This window comes from Mustela nivalis, assembly GCF_964662115.1.
Source record: "Mustela nivalis genome assembly, chromosome: 10".
In the NCBI taxonomy this organism is placed as follows: Eukaryota; Metazoa; Chordata; class Mammalia; order Carnivora; family Mustelidae; genus Mustela; species Mustela nivalis.
The window spans coordinates 78,192,404-78,207,984 of NC_139029.1; the positions used below are offsets into that span (position 1 = coordinate 78,192,404).

Here is a 15,581-nt window from a genome sequence, read left to right on the forward strand (position 1 = left end):
GTGCACATTGTCATACAGCACAACACTAGAGCTATCGTGAGTTGTTACCAATGGGGTGGTTTTATCAAGTAGTTGGTATGTATTTTTTTCTCCTCCACCTAGTCATTACAAAGTAGAAGCGGTTTACTTTTGCTCTTTTATTGCTATGAAATGTTGTTAGTTTTTATAGCTCTAGATTTCTCCAAAAGGAACAGACCTACATGGGCAAGGCTGAGTGGCCACCACACACTTCTTCCCAATGAGGACTGAAAACCGGTCCTTCTCAAGGATTCTGCTTGTGAACTCTTAATAGCGTCAGCCATTCCTGTCCCCTAGTGTAGTTCGTGGCACCCAGGAAGTACCTCATAGGTATCTAGAGAATAAAGCTACAGTGATGAAGCAGGGGTTGTTGCCATGGTAAATGGCTCCCATTTGAGCCATTGAGAAGGTATCTGGGAAAATGCCATGACTACTCGTGGCCCCTGTTAGAATGCTGAGATGTTCTGAAGGAGGACTCAGGTTTATTTTGCATTACCATTCTTTGAAAAGTTGTCCACATGTTTACGAGGAGGGAGACCTCTGTGCAGAGTCCCTGAGAAGTAATGATAATTTAAGTAGAACAAGGTATGTGCCAGCTGTCTAGCACGGTATTTATCAAACTCTTGGTTGGAACCCACCGTAGGAAATGTATTCCATCACTGCCCAGTACCATGGACATACACCTTCATATGTACTTACGAGTGTAAAACAGAAATAGAAGTCTCACATGACAAGATTTCCCTTTGCTGTGTATGATGCATACTAATAATTCCAACTGTTTCACTTTTTTAAGACTAATTTTTTTCATAATCTAATGGGTTACAAGTATAGCTTAGAAAACACTGGTCTCAGAGGTACTTAAAACACAACACTCATGTAGATTCCAGATCCATAGGAGGAAAAATACAGTTGACTGTTCTCCTGGCATTCTTTTCTAAAATGAACACTCTGTGTTACATGTAACTGAAAAAGGATAGGGTTATTTGCAGAGAGGAGTATCCATTGTATATTTCTATACCTTATTTTAAAGAATTCTGAGTTTTGTCGGCTATCATTAATGTATCTCAATGAAACATAACTAAAGCCAAAAAAATAAACTGCAGTGTTGTAGTAAGTTAAATTATTTAACACTTGGAGAGAAGGGTTTGTTTGTTTGTTTGTTTGTTTTATCCTTCTACCCTTGGACCGTCTTCCTATTTCCCCTCCTCCAGACCTTGGGCCACTACCATTCACTGCCTGCTTCTGTGAAATTGACCATTTCAGATTCCACATGTAAGGGAGGTTCTACAGGATTTGTCTTTTGAGAAGGACTCTTCTAAGGAACACAGTTTGTAACTGTGCCTGCAGAGGCAATTTAAGGAGAATGGAATTTTTTCAGGTTGCAGCTCAAGCAGAAGTGGATGAGTTCTTGCTGTGAATGGAATGGCAACTGTAATTCCATGAGAAGCTTATATCTGGATGTTGTAGATGATAATGGCAAACGTTGATTGAGGTTTGGATAGTTGTCAGGTACTTTTCGAAGCTCTTGACATGTATTCATTTATCTGGACCTCTCAAAACCACTGGGCTCTAGGCATTGTTTTCATCCCTATTTTATAGGGTGAAAACCTAGTGCAAGGACAGGGTAAGGCGGCACAAGCAGCAAGTAGAAGAGTTGGCATGCAAACCCAGACAGTGTCCATATTAGCTTCTGTAATCCAAAGCCAACAGTTAAGGCTGCATTGGTTTTGTTTTGCCTGGCAAATGGCCTCCTTGGGCTCACACCAAGGTGGGGTTGGGGGAAGGCCCATAGTCTGTATCCTAGGGTCCCCAGTTTTCTGTCATGCCTGTCCTAGGCCTTTCACCCCCAAAATGCAGACCTTTTCATGGAAAGACAAACCTGCTGATTGGCCTTTCTTGGACAGAGTCGGGGGAGAGAAATAGCCTTGAGGGCTCCATTTCCTTTCCCTACACAAGCAAGAGTTTGTTTTAAGATGGAAATGATCATATTTATCATGGAAGAGCACTGCCAAGAGAAAAACTTGAAATCATGAGAAGTGTAGCCATAGCGCCAAAGAACATTTTCTAAATACCTCTATTGACTAAACCAGTTGTTTCTTCTTCCTCAGTCGATCACGTGAGACGTAACATACCCTTTTAGACCAGTGGTTGGATATCAAGAAGGTTTGTGTCTCACAGTATGAGCTTTTAAGAGCAGTGAAAAAATAGTGCGGAAGATAACAAGCAAGTCTATCTTTTTCCCTTGGGGTTCAATATAATATTGTATTTTGAGTCTCCCTGTGTGTTTAAAATCTAAAGGCTTGTGTTTTTCCACCCAGTAAGTTCTAGTTCTAGCCTCAAGTGTGGATGCCCATGCATGTCACTGCATTGTTTGATCAGAGGAATTCCAACAGGTCCATCGCAATATACAGTCAGCTCTTTGAATTACTTCCTGCAGATTTGAATGGCTTCACTGGGAGGGAGAGGAAAAGTGAAGTGGGGAAGAAACCACAGTCTGTGGGCCAACTAATGAGGTGCTCAGCGGGCAACTGGTCAACTACACACCAGGGGTGACCCACATTTTTCATGCTTCTCTGTCACCCTCAGGACCGAGATGGGCCATTCTTTACCAGCACAGGGTTATAAAATGCCTGAAAAGCACCACCCTAACAATGTTGACAAAATTAAGGTCTAACTGGAGAATTGTGTTTGGGGAAAAACAAAATGACCTTAAATATGTATCTGACCTTATTTTTCAGAAATACTAACTGAAAGCTCAGAAAACATTTGCTCTAGCCACAATTCAGATTCATTGATGTTAAGACTGCTTCACAGTAAAAAAGAAAAAGAAATTAGAGGTTTAAAACTCAGAGCCAGAGGTAAAAATTATTACTCAGCAGGTAGTAAGAAAATTCACCGAAAAACTACAAATGATAAGAGAACTTACTTAGATGCCAGGAAACACGATTAATATACTGAAATCTGCAGCATTCGTGTATTTTCAAAAAGCTTTTGCCACAGTGAGAAAAAATACAGACAAAAATGAACTAGGTACTTGAGTGCCTAGAGACAAATTTAATCAGAAATACACGAGAACCATAAAAAGAACTCTGTAATATGTTCCTCAGCTACAAGGAAAAGTTAAACCAATAGAAAAATACTATTGTTGACAGTATGACTCAACATAATAAAGATGTCATTTCTCCCTGAGTTGAGCTATAAATTTAGCATGATTCCAAATAAAACAAAAAACAGAATTTTTTCAGGAACTAGATAAGCTGATTTTAAAATTTGTAAGGAAATTAAAAAAAGAAAGCCCAAAAACATCTGAATGAGAAAAACAGCAGAGAATAACTAGCCTAGTCCTTTCAGTTTTTAAAACATATAAAGTGTCGTAACTAAGATACTGTAATGGAACTAACATGAGTTCACTCCTTGGTGAGTCACAGATAGAAACTACGGCAGGTGAGTTTTCGCAAAAAGGCAATGTTATTTGCAGCAAATAAGGAGATCATGGGGGGATGACTTCCAAAGCCCTGACTCCCAGAGCAAGGGTGGGTGGGTTCCTTTTATTTACAGTTAGGGTGAGTATTTAGAAAGGGAAGCCTTGTCCCATATGTAGAGGTGGGCATCAGGTCACACATGTGTCTTGAGGAAATATACCTGTGCATACACACATGGTATGTTATGTAAATGAGGTTCTTGCTTCTCTTTTGAAGTTTTAGTACTATAATGAGGTAAAGGTAATTGTCAGTTACCCCGTGGGTCACTCCGCGGTCCATCTGCACAGCTGTGAGATGGGGCTAAGCTCAAATTGGTCTGGGTGGTCATTATTGCTTGAGGGGCAATTTTGGTTCCCATCAAGGGATGCTATGCCCTCAGGTCTTTTGCCTGAGTTAAGAGATAAGCTGCAAAGAAGAGTTTAAGGGAAAATGTGGGACAGAGGTCATTGTGTACAAGAAGGCTAGCAATAAAGGTCACATCCTACAGTCTAGCTGGTAACTACTATTTCATGTTGGAAGGATCAGTGAAAGATACTAGATAATCCAGGAACAGACCCAAATGCTTTCAAAAATTTAGTACATGATAAAAGTGGCATCTCAAATCAGTCACAAAATGACAGGTATTTTGCCATACAACATACAACAGGTACTTTGGGCCAACTGGACTGGCATCCAGAGGAAAATGCTGCATCTATGCCTCAATCCTTAAATGAATAAGTCCAAATGGATTAAAGACTTCATTTTTTAAAACTTGTTTTTTAACCTGTACCCCTGGGGATAAAAATACATTATATGTTTATAAAAAATTTTAAAATTAATTAAAAAAATAGTATATCTTTGTATTCATAGAGCTATCCCTTAATAAAAAAATAACTGCTTATTGTTCCATTTAAAAAAAAAAAAAAAACCTGCTTTTTAGAGGGGGGCAGGGCAGAGGGAGAGGGAAAGAGAGGACTCAAGAAAGCCACACCCCGTGGAGCCCAAATAAAGAGATCATGGGGGATAACTTCCAAAGCCCTGACCCTGAGACCATGCCCTGAGCCAAAGTCAAGAGTTGGATGTTTAATCCACTGAGCCACCCAGGCGCCCCAAAGAGATTAAAGATTTCAATGTATAAAGTGAACCGAGAAAGTACTAGAAGCCAAGGGAGAATTCTTCTATAACCTGAAAGTATGGAAGGGTTCTATCTATGACTTAAAACTCAGAAGACATAAAATTAAAAATGGGCTAATTTGGCAACATTAAAAATAAACATTTCTGCCTGACAAAACACAAGAAGCAATTACAAAAATAACATAAGCAAATATAACAGGCGAACAAGTTGCAATTCATATAAAAGGATTTCTCTAATTTATAAAACACCTTGCTAATCCAACTTTTAAAAGACCAACAATATCTCAGTATAAGAATGAGATAAAGACATGAATCGTTGCTTCCAAGATAAAGCACAGTGTTGTTTAAGCACATTAGACGAGGTGGGACTTTGCCTATGATAGGGGAGATTCTGTGTAAGAATCTAATGTTTTCACACTTCAGTGGTTAGATGACAGCACCTGCCGTTGGAGAACGTGCTCTACTGGCAAAGGTGTAGGGAAATAGACACTTTCATACATTGCTGCGGTGGGGATCAATGGAAGGCCATACATCAGTATTCACCATCGATAAAGATACATACCTTTAAATCAAAACCTTCTCTACTTCTAGAAATTTAATTTTTTAAGCTCATTTATTTAATCTCTACACTCAACGTGGGGCTCAAACTCAGGACCCTCAGAGCTAGGGTCGCAGGCCCTTCCAGCAGAGCCAGCCAGGCACTTCTCTACCTCTAGGAACTTAATGTACAGGTACACGTGTACTGCCGTAAAATGACATTTGTGCAGAATTCTTCAAATTCTTCAGAATTCTGCTGTCTGTAACAGCAGAAGAGTGAGAATCTATGTGGCTGTCAGTAGCGGGCTGCTTACATAAAGTAACACTATTTAGCTGTCTATTTGATAGGAAATGAACAAGCTAGGAATAGCTGAGAATGTTCTCAGCCTGAGAAAGCGCATCCATGAGAAAACTGTAATTAATGTTATACTGGATGGTGAACTTTTGAATGTTTTCCCATCTAAGATGAGAACAAAGCTCTGACCAGTAACATTCAGCATTGTCATGGAGGTCCTATGAACTGCAAAAGAGAGGAAGGAAAAGAAACAGAAGAGAAGTGAAATCATCTTTATTTACAGATGACCTAATTGCTTATATAGAAAATCCAAAGGAATCTACAAAGTAACTACTAAGCGAATTCAGCAAAATTATGAGATAGAAGGTCAAATAGCTTTTCTAGACGCTTACAGCAATTAAGAAATCATTGTTAAAGTCTATCTTGAGCACCATCAAAAATTACAGAATAACTGGGAATAAATTTGACAGAAGCTATGGAAGGAAGACCTTGACTGAAAACTTTAAGACCTTTCTGAAATTAAAGAACTCCAAAGTAAGTGGAGAGAGAGATTATACTCATGAATTGGAAGCTTTAATATTGTTAGGATGTCATTTCTCCCCAGATTGTCCTACAGATTCAGTGTACTGCCCCCAACATCATTTTTTAAGAAATTGACAAGCTTGTTTTAAAAAAAATACAGAAACGCTGAAGACTGAGAGTCTCACACCCAGAATTCTTGAGGAACAAAGTTAGAGGGCTCATACTGATGAAGTTCTAGAACCTAGGTGAGGTTCGGTGGGCTGAGGTCCAGAGCCGATGACCAAGAAAGAATTCTTGAGACATCTTTGGTGCAAAATGGTGGTTTATTAAAACACGGGGACAGGACCCGTGGGCAGGAAGAGCTGCTGCCCCAGGTTGTGAGGGATGGCAAGTTATGTACCCTGCTGTTGGGGGAAGGTGAGGGGAACGGAGGTTTCAATGGAGTTTTCATATGCTAAAGAGGGCGTACAAGGTGCCAGGATGTCCCAGGCCTAGCAGGATTGTGAGCTCTGCAAGTTAACTATTTGCTTATTGTTCATGGCAGTCAGGGCTGCCTGAGGGATGCTACACATAGGACTGAGGGGGAGCGGATGGGGGGGTGGGTACAAGGCGCCAGCTTTTGCTTTGTCCTCAGCCAGCCTCATGCTCCCTCATCAATACCACCTGATTTCAAAGTTACTATAACGTGACTAAAGATTAAGACCATGTAGTGTTAAGAAAGTTCAACAGAATACTTTTGAAGATGTAGCTGACTTTATTAGCCGGTTCACGAATCAGTGTCTACCCAACAGATAGAGGAGAGCTCTAAGAAGCTTAACAAAATGGGAGGTTTTTATAGGAAGGAAGGTGGGATAAGAAAGTTACTAGCAGAAGGAGAGTCTTGTTCCAGGCAAGGTGGCTTTCCCTGAGGGGGAGAAGCAAAGGGTCTCATTATGCAGATTACCTCATCCACATGGTGCCAGTTAAAAAATTCCGAGCTGCCTGGTAGGACTGCATTTCTGGGGGAGGTTGCAAGAGCCATTAGATTAGTTATTAAACCCTGGTTTGGGAACTTGGTTGAAGGGACACCATTTGGGGCCCGTGGCTCTCTTTTTAACAATTAACCCCATTTTGATCAGACTCTTGGAGTAACTGAGAGATCAAAGTGTAAGGCCTTGGTGCCATTCGCAGGTGCTGCTCCCAAGTTCTTGCCCTTGTTCCTTTGTGCTGGACCCACACAGGTCATGCCATCTCCGGCTACCTTCTGTGATACTCACAGGTCCTGGTTTCAGACATACATTCTTTGAGTCCTTTTCTTTGTTCTTTAAACATCCAGTCTTAGGGAGATCATTTGCTTGGTGGCCAACAGCTAGGATCACGGAAGTAAAGCTTTCCAGTGAATACAACAGCCCAGGGAGTTGATTATGATTCCTATAGACAGGATAATTCCCAGTATTTGGAGAGTACTTTAGACCTGTGGCACCAAGGCCCTGTGGAAGAAGTCACCTTTTTTAAGCTTTGTTCTGTGATTTTTACATAATTGAGTTTCTGTTCCCCCAGAAGGTGTTAGCCCAGGTGCAGCATCCTGTTGGCCGAGGCAGAGACACCCCCTTGCTCAGCTAAAAGAGAATCAGGAGCTGTTCTAGCATCAAGGACAACTGTGCCCAGAAAGTCTAAGGATATTTTTTGGTCTGCTATTGTTTTAACAGCAGATTTTGCAGTAATTTTAAGAGTTAAGGGAAAGTTTTCCATCATAGCTTCATTTATATTTGTCCCTAACCGGGGAAATAGGGATCTGCCATAAGGAATAACTCCTGAATCCTGAAACCCTCCTAGGTAGGTCGGTGTAATTCAAACTGAAAATTAAGGGGAGTCGACCAGGTAGACGTTTCATTTTATTGTAAAATGTTAGGGGCACAGTTAAATTTTCTCCTAGCCTGAAATAAAAGATTACCCCCACTTAATAATGGCCAGGGAGATACAGATGAAGGGGTTATCTTGCCATGCCAGTGCTAGAGTAAAGGAACGGAAAAGAAGGAAAGAGCGTTTTCTGTTTAAAGTATGAAGTCTAGGGGAACCTGGGTGGCTCAGTGGGTTAAGCCTCTGCTTTCGGCTTGGGTCCTGATCTCAGGATCCTGGGATCGAGCCCTGCATTGGGCTCTCTGCTCATCAGGGAGCCTGCTTCCCCCCTCTCTCTCTGCCTGCCTGTCTGCCTACTTGTAATCTCTGGCACATAAATAAATAAAATCTTTAAAAAAAAAAAAAATCTAGTGTTTCAAATGGAAGTCCACCTTGAGGTCAGCTACATCTCTGCCTCATCAATTTGACTTCGAGGTATCCGGTGTTGTACACAGGACCAATGTCAGGGGAAGCCTTTGTTAGCTGTGAGATGTGTCCTCAAGGCTCTATGTCTTTTAATCTTATAGCTGTGTCAGTGGTCAGGAGCACTTGGTAAGGTCCCTTCCCACAGGGTCAGGAGCTGTTTTTTTTTTAACAGTGATGTTTCCAAAACACCCAGTCACTAGCTTCCAGACTGTGCCCAACAGGAGTCTTTGAACCTGGGTTCAGGGAAAGCATGTATTACCTGTTCATGGTAGGCTTTAGCATAAAGCTTTAAAGACTTAAACTTAGCTGGTCATACTGGCATGAGACAGGATCAGCAGAAAGTTGTTTTCTGAGAGAACTGCACAACATTTGCAAAGTTCTGTTAAGTTCTGATTTGCTGGGTGCAGTGGGTGCTTTGATCACTGGCAATCAGGGAAGATCTATCCCAAGTGGGAAACAGATTTTCTTTTTTTCTTTTTTTTTTTTTTTTTTTAAAGATTTTATTTATTTATTTGACAGAGAGAGATCACAAGTAGGCAGACAGGCAGGCAGAGAGAGAGAGAGAGGAGGAAGCAGGCTCCCTGCTGAGCAGAGAGCCCGATGCGGGACTCGATCCCAGGACCCTGAGATCATGACCTGAGCCAAAGGCAGCGGCTTAACCCACTGAGCCACCCAGGCGCCCCGGAAACAGATTTTCTAATAATTTCTTTCATTTTGTGGGAGCATCAGCCTTGCAACAGGAAAATCTTCATCCCATCTGGGAAACACACCTACAGTAACAAGAACATACTGATAACCCATTCTTTAGAATTGCAAATTTATGAATACATTTCAAAAGTTCTAGAAGCATGTGCCTTTTGAAATTTTTCTGGATAGTGTTAACATATACAAATATCTTTTCATTTCTCCGTAATGAGAAGCTGAAAGTAGATAAACCTGTGGCTAACTACGCATTTGTTTTTTTGTTTTATTTGGAAATTACCTAAATTTAATGAATTTAATTTAACTCATCATTTAACCTAACTCAGCAAAACTTTAAGGTTTTAGGTTACCAAAAAAAAATTGGAGGAAACTATTTAAGTAGACATAAATTTTGCTGAAAAGTTCATTTATAAACTTCTATCTTGCTTACATCTATTTATTTGTCCTTAATAATTATGTCAGATTACCTACAAAAACTTCATTAGGCAAAGTCAGTCATTATCCTAGGCTATTTTTTTTAATGCTCTTACAAGCATCAACATGAATTTATTAGGCTAGTGAGCTCAGATAGAATAAAAGTTTATATTTCATCTTGATGTCTTTTTTCATAAAACCAGCAACCTGAAATTCACTTTCATATCAAGTATTTTTCTAGATCACATGAACTTGAAAAACATTTGGGTTTCTAGTTTCTATCTTTGTAAGAGTTTTAGAATGGCCAAACCTTACAAGTACTTGCCTTCAAGCCATGTAAGTAGAGCTCTTTTTTTTTTTTTTTTTTAAAGTAGAGCTCTTTTACAGATTAATTTCAGCACCACCACCTGGAGGTCTAAAATACCATACGCCTACAGCATAGCCACAGGCGCATTTAGCCACTCACCACCACCAACAATACCCCAAAGGCAGAGAGACCAGTGATGGTGATGAAGTTCTAGAACCTAGGTGAGGTTTGGTGGGGTGAGGTCCGGAGCTGATGACCAAGAAAGAATTCTTGAGACATCTTTGGTTGCAAAATGGTGGTTTATTAAAGCACGGGGACAGGACCCGTGGGCAGAAAGAGCTGCTGCCCCGGGCATGTGAGGAGTGGCTGGTTATATACACAGGAGTTGGGTAGGTGAGGACAAAGGGGTGTTCAGAAGGGCTATTGGGGTAAAGAAGACTGTCAAGATGTTGAAGACCTGGTTACTATCAAGCCAAGGCAGCTTTCCCTCTAATGAGGCACTAACATAATGACAATTGGGAGTCTCCTGGTGGAATGTCACATTCCTGCTATCAAGCGTCCTTGTTAGTGAGATTTAGGTTTAGAAGAAATTTAACTTTATTTACTTTTCCTTCTACCTCAACCTCCTTCAGTTTTGTTTATGGAGGGGAGAGTGACATTAGGGCTTGAGGAACTGAGTTATGTGCCTCTGGAAATTGGGCTATTGATAAGGTAACTTCTTTGTTGTAAATCTCAAGGACATTTGTAAACCAAGGGAGACTCCTGTCTTGCAGGATTGTGATCTCTGCAAGTTAACTATTTGTTTATCTTTTAGGGGTGCCTGAGGAATGTGACACATATTACTGAGGGGAGCGGGTGCCAGCTTTTGCTTTGTCCTCAGCCAGCCTCCTGCTCCCTCATCAACGGTGCAACAAGAAAGGAATTTCTTTCAGTGAGGCTGACTCCGGGAGGGCAGTGGATTAGTGGCCCAAAGTTGGCCTCCAAAGTCCCGAAAATACTTCCTGGTTTTATATATAAGGAAAATTTGGGACAGAGGTCAGTGTAGGCGCAGGTGTTCAGCCACGGTCAAGCCAGTCACTGTTTTGGGGTCATTCACATGGGGTCTGGCAGGCTCTGGGCCATCCTTATTGCTTTGAGGGCTAGTTTCATTCCCATCTGGCATGCCTTGCCCGCAGGGTCTTTCGCCTCAGTTAGGAGATAGACTGAAAAGACCTTAATCTGTTAGAAAATACAGACTGATGTTTAAAAAAAAAAAAAAAAAAAAAAAAAAAAGTAAAAAAATGAGGCAATTGAAGTCCTCCTCCATTTGACCCATGTGAACATTCAAAGACACTTCTATTTTAAAATGACCTGCCGTGAAAAAGGTACAAAATTTACTAGTCTTAGAAGCTGGATCTGAGGTTGTTTTTCTGGTAGATGAAATAAGTTAAGCTGAACTGTCTAGATGACTTAAGCTTTTTAAAACGTATATTTGTGGAGAAGACACTGAAGACGTGTTATTTGTCCTTGGCAAGTCAAGTTCCAAATGATCTTTTCACCCCTTTTTTTTCTTTGATAAGAATACCTCCCTGCAATCTGTACTTTAAAGAGATGGGCTGGGAAAGCCCCCCAGAACACCAGACAGGACACTGAACATGCACATTATAAAGGCACAGGAAAAAACCACAGGCGCTCCCTCGTATGACTTCTGTCCCCTTAAAGCCAGAAGGTTTACACTTACCAGGCTTTTGAGATAAACAGGGGATTGGTATAAAGGACTGGCCATCTTTGAATTGTTCCTGGAATCACACTGCTAGTCCTGTAAAGACTGGCTTTAGGAAACCAAGACAGCTGTTTTCAGCCCCTCAGAAAATGGAGTTGCCACCTAACTGGTATCAAAGACTGACACCGCCATCCACCTGTGGGAATAGCTTTCCCTTTGGGTATATTTAGCTTGGAGGGAGAAGACCTAAAAAGAAAAAAAAAAAAATCGCTCTGAGGCTCTGAGTATCAGCTTCCAGTTTTGCCCAATTTCTGATTCTAGAGTTATTAAGTCCTCTCAGATGTCTGGTCCGGTTTCAGCCAGGACAAACAGTGAATATATGGGGCAGTATTAAACAACCTTGTAGACCTAAGAGGCGTCCTTGAAGAGAGTTATGTTAAACATTGCATCGTCGCAAGATCTAGAGTCACTGTCAAAGACAGCGGAAGAAGGGACTGACAAACTGCACGTCCGAGGTGGAAAGAAAGCCAGGCCTCCTTCGTAGACACAAAAGGAGACAATCAAGAAGGAAATAGTTAGTCCCCAAACAGAAAGAATCAATAACCCATGGGTCTATATGTGGAAAGGAGGGGACAGTGTGGATTTTTACTCCCCCCTCTTTATAAAAACTCTGGAGGATCCCCCCAGGGCTTAAGAAGTGCTTAAGCATTTCTTGAGGACTGAGAGATACCTCAAGAGAGGTTCGCCAGTACCCTGGAATGGTCTGACTTCAAAGGTCACTGTTAATAATAGTCTCTTCAGAGCAGAAAGGCAGTCCAGCCTGAGGCTCACTAAGGTGAGTCCTTGAATGAAGGAGAGAGGGTAGCAGTTAGAGTTACGGCAGTCTTAGTGTCTTGCTTTAGGTTCCTTTTCTCTTTTTTCATTAGATTTTTGTAATGAATCATCCAATGAAACTATTTTGGAATTTTGAGACCTTCTGGAGGCTTCTGCATGTCTGTTAAAACAGGTACCCCATTCTGTTTAATTTGGGAACTCTTGCTTTCAAGTGCACTTCTTAAATGAATGATTTTGTCTGACTGGAATGTTCCCCATAATAGCCATTGCAATTCTATATGATTTTTGGTAAAACTTTTTATCTTGCTGGACACCTGCAACTTCCAGGACTATAGTTCTTAGACATAAAATGAGCAGGCATTCAGCCCCAGAAGATGGCTTTCTCAGCTCTCTGGAAGCAAAGGGTCCCATTCCTTTTAGTTAGGCCTTTGGGTTTCTCAGAGCTAAACTCATACCTCAGAAGGACTTACTGCTGGCTTAGGGATTGTGTCTAACTGTGTGCCTCGTCATACAGAAGTATTCTTGAGCTTGGCTGGTGATCTATTGTCAATCTAATCTGATCCATGACCAAGCATCCTAATGCAAGAATCTCAGTTGGATGGCAAATGCTCTAATAGCTCTTAGATGTTCCACCCAAGCCCACCAATTTTTGCAGTGTTTGCCCTCCAAGATCCCCACTAGCAATGGCCTTTATTTACGTAAAACAAGACAGACAAACATGTACCCCAACAAACCAGTAACCAAAACATGGTACTGTAGACCGGCCAAGAGAAGGCCATGCATACCACCAGCAGTCCCCTGTGTGGACTAAACCAGCAGACTCCATTTAGGGTGACCATGGACAGGAACTGAGAAGGGATTCCAACACGGAACTGTAGACTGAACCAAGGGCTAAGGACTCGTGCTCTGTTGGAGCTTCCTGCCCATCCAGATGGACCTGTCCCCCCTGAACTGGAAAGTCAGATCAGTAGTTTGAACACGAGGAGCACAGCTGAAACTGAGAGGCTCTCACCAGTGGCCCTCAGAAATGGGGAGAAAAACCATGAATTCAGAAGGCCTTGTAGGACGCCATAGCTGTTAGCTTCAGATCCGTACACTGCCACCAAATCCGTTAAAAAACAATTCCACTGAGTCAATGGGAAGTTCTCATTGGCTTTATTTAAGGATTCATGAATCAGATGCCACCCCACCCAGCAAGTAGAGGGGAGCTCTGGGGAGCTTTACAAGTGGAAGATGTTTATAGGAAAGAAGACAGGGCAAGAAGGTTACTAGCCAAAGGAAAGGACTATTCAGGCAAGGTTGCTTTTCCTTAGGAGAAGAGCCACCATCTTGCAGATTCCCACATCTTCGTTTGAAGGATGGAGAGGGCCCATGCAGCAGGCTCATTAGCACCCATCAGAAAATTCCTATGGCCGGTTAAGATTACATTTCTTGGGAAGGTTGAAATTATATTAGGTATTAAGCCCCAGATTGGGGACTCAGCCTAAGTGACACTATTTGGGGCCTGTGGCTTTCTTCTTAACAACAATATTGGAATGAAGATGAACAAATAGATAATTGGCTCAGAATAGAGGGCCCAGAAATAAAACTACATACACATGGTCAGTTGTTTTTTGTTTTGTTGGTTGGTTGATTGGTTGGGTTTTTTTGAGAGAGAGTGCATGTGAGAGCAGGGTGGGGAGGGACAAAGAGTGAGAGAGAGAATCTCAAGCAGGCTCCATGCTTAGCACAATGCAGGGCTCAGTTTCTTGATCCTAAACTCAGGATCTGAACTGAGATCAAGAGTTGGACCTTTGGGGTGCCTCGTGGCTCAGTTGGTTAAGCAGCTGCCTTCGGCTCAGGTCATGATCCTGGTCCCAGGATCAAGTCCCGTATCAGGCTCCCTGCTCTGCAGGGAGTCTGCTTCTCCCTCTGACCCTCCCCCTCTCTCATGCTCTCTCTCATTCTCTCTCTCAAATAATAGATAAAATCTTAAGAAAAAAATAGAGTTGGACACTTAACCGACTGAGCCACCCAAGCACCGCCATGGTCAAGTGATTTTTAATGAAAGTACCAAAGTAATTTCGTGGGGTTAGTCTTTTCAACACATGGTGCTGAAATAAGTGTAAAGACATAGAGAAAAAGTGACTCTTGGTGATTTTGTACCAGGACTCTTACCTCAGACCACATACAAAAAGTCATTCAAAAGGACACCTGGGTGGCTTAGTCAGTTAAATGTCTGCCTTCAGCTCAGGTCATGATCCCAGGGTCCTGGAATCGAGGCCTGCATCAGACTCCCTGCTCAGTGGGGAGTCTGCTTCTCCCTCTCCCTTTGCCTGCTGCTCCTCCTGCATGTGCTCTCTCACTCTCTGACAAAGTGTCTTTTTTTTTTTTTTTTTAAAGAAGTGTATAGTTCTAGAAATCAGATTAATGAGTGCCTATATGGGTTGGAGATTGATCAGAAGGAGGTTTGAGGGTACTTTCTGGGATGATCGAAATGGTCTATACCTTGAAAGGGGTGGTGGTTGCTTGAACATCTGTATTTGTTAAAGGTTCCTAATTGTATGTTTAAGATTTGTACATTTCATGCTATATAAATTTTACTTCAGTAAAAATAAAAGGAATCCCTTATATTCTGATCTAGACAGAGTGGCAAGATGTTTCAGCTTTAAAAAGAAAGCAGACTGTAGAGCAGTATGCTGTATAGTACCTTTTGCATGAAAAGGAGGATATACCCTAAGTATAATTTGGGTGTTTATATACGTATAAGTGTGCGTGTGCGCGCGCATGTGTGTGTGTGTATACCTATTTGTTTGTGTAACTGTTAAACATAGCCTGTAGGGTATAGTCAGAAAACAACTTTATTTTTGTGGGGGTTTTCTTTTTAGTTTTTCTTTTTTTTTATTGAAGTATAACATATAATTATGTTAGTTTCAGGTAAACAGCATATTGATTCAACAGATCTATACATTACTCAGTGCTCAGCATGATAAGTGTACTTACCATCTATCACCAAAGTTATTCCAATATTATTGACTATATTCCCTATGCTGTACTTTTCATCTCCGTGATTTATTTATTTTATAACTGGGTTTTTTTTATACCTCTTAATCCCCTTTTATCTATTTCACTATCCCTCTACCCACCTACCTTCTGACAACCCTCAGTTTGTTTTCTGTATTTATGAATCTGTTTTTTGGGTTGTTTCTTTGTTCATTTTTTTGTTTTTGTTTTTAGATTCCACAGATAAGTGAAATCATATGGTATTTGTCTTTCTCTCACTAACTTATTTCATTTAGCATAATAACCTTCAGGTCCATCCATGTTCTCACAGATAGCAAGATGCCATTCCTTTTATTGCTGAGTAATACT

General features: G+C 41.2%; 1 protein-coding gene across 6 annotated transcripts in view; it reads left to right on the forward strand.

Moving 5' to 3' along the window:
• The window catches only part of SLC44A3 (solute carrier family 44 member 3), a 119,171-nt gene that overhangs the window by 8,016 nt on the left and 95,574 nt on the right, over positions 1–15,581 (forward strand). The window lies entirely within an intron of this gene.